The 1,819-nt window shown below is 48.0% G+C and overlaps 1 pseudogene; it reads right to left on the bottom strand.

The window, feature by feature from the left end:
* Window positions 1-1,474, bottom strand: part of LOC119297917 — a 3,941-nt pseudogene extending 2,467 nt beyond the window's left edge.
* Between the last annotated feature and the right edge of the window lie 345 nt (window positions 1,475-1,819).

The following is a 1,819-nucleotide window of genomic DNA, read 5'->3' on the forward strand; positions in this document are numbered from 1 at the left end:
GTGTTTTATTTTTTCCTCCCGCGAGAGGCACGGTTTTGCTTTCGCGAGAGGCTTGATTGTGCTTTCGCGAGAGGCATGACCATGCCTTTTGGAAACAGAAAAAGAATGGTTTTTTTGTCTTTTTTTCCTTCTGCGGGAGGCACGGTTTTGCTTACGCGAGAGGCATGATTGTGTTTTTGTGAGAGGCATGGCCGTGCCTCTCAAAAACAGAAAAAAATGTGTTTTGTGTTTTTTCCCCTTAGGCACGGTTTTGCTTCTGTGAGAGGCATGGTTATGCACTTATGCTTTTGCGAGGGACAAGGCTGTGCTTCTCGAAAAAAAACGTGTTTTATGTTTTTTTCTTCCGCGAGGGGCACGGTCGTGCCTCTTTCGGAAAGGGACAAAAATGTGCTCCCGGTTCGGTTTTTTCGTTCGTTTTTTTGTGAATAAAAGTTCATCAAAATCTTAACATAGGATCTAGTTTTGAAGATCTCGACACGATGAATTCAACGGTGGAAACATTTCGAGATTTGGGCGCTGAATAAACAAATGTATGAAAAAAAGGAAAATTCCCACTCACTTGTCGCAACCTGAGAAGGTGAGAGTGATTTTTGAGAGAAGTACTCTTTAATTACTGATTTCGCTGGACCATGGGTTATTTTAAAAAGAAATTCCAGTGGGCTTTTTATAAAACCTACTGCGGCAGATTAGCAGAAGCACTCCATATTTTATTAGTAGGTATAGATAAATGAATTTGTGCTTGAACTTGAATTTCACATGCCAATGGAACTTCACCCTATTGACATATTGTATTATTATTACCACATGGCATATGCTTTTTTTTGCGGGGGCACATGGCATATGGTTGACGACTGAAAAATAGTAAAACTGAAAAGAAAACATATTGTATTATGTTTAGAACTTTTTTAGAACTTTCAAACTTAGTTTCTATCGTAACTTGTTTTCACCAGATATTCTTTCGTACACAGGTACCTGGAAGTGGATGATTGGGGTGTCGAGGAGGCCGGAGGAGCCAGGGACGTCGAACAGGAGCTCGTCGAGGCACGCGAAAGGCGGCTGCAGGGCGGCGCCGAACTGGTCGAGGCGGATGTCGGCGTCGGCCTCGACGAACAGCACGCCCTCGCTGGTGCAGTCGACGGCGAGCTTGCGGCCCTCGAGCTGCCTCAACCGACCAGCCAGTGGGTAATAGTGCACGAGCGCGGCCGCGATGGCGTCGCGTAGCACCGGCGCAGGGTCGTCGTTCCGTCCGTCGTGTCACCGGAAGAAGTGGATGATGGGGAGCTGGAACCGCAGCGCGTCCTGATCGTCGATGTCCGAGAGCCGCGTCAGCTCCCGCGGCGTCGGCCCCGCGGGCGCCACAAGCACCACTGGCTGCCGGCGCACCGTGAACTTCAACGCCGGAGACCCCGCCATGCCTATGCGCGCTCGGTGCTCCATGTCTTGGCCGGCCGGCAGCTATTGCACTAGGAGGAGGTAGGAGGTGTGTGGGTCTTCGTATCGGCTGCTGCTACGTAGAGTATATATAGCGTAATGCTACACAGAACAAGTTGACCGCGATCAAAGCATGTGTATGACGCAACTTCAGCACAGCTTGCACCGTACGCTCAAAAGTACTCAAGACTTTGCGTGGCTCTCGGTCAAGCAAAGTATACACGTTTTTTTTTCTTTGCGGTGGCAAGTACGTACACACAGTTTTTTTTAACTTTTTTTTTGCGAAAAGAAAGTATACATAGCTAATCTCTACTCCTAATGGAGCAGTTGGTAGTCTCGCTTCCAGGTTTTTTTTCGTCCCACCACTTTCGTCCGGTTTTTTTCCGTA

This window comes from Triticum dicoccoides, chromosome 5A (genome assembly GCF_002162155.2).
Source record: "Triticum dicoccoides isolate Atlit2015 ecotype Zavitan chromosome 5A, WEW_v2.0, whole genome shotgun sequence".
NCBI classification, from domain to species: Eukaryota; Viridiplantae; Streptophyta; class Magnoliopsida; order Poales; family Poaceae; genus Triticum; species Triticum dicoccoides.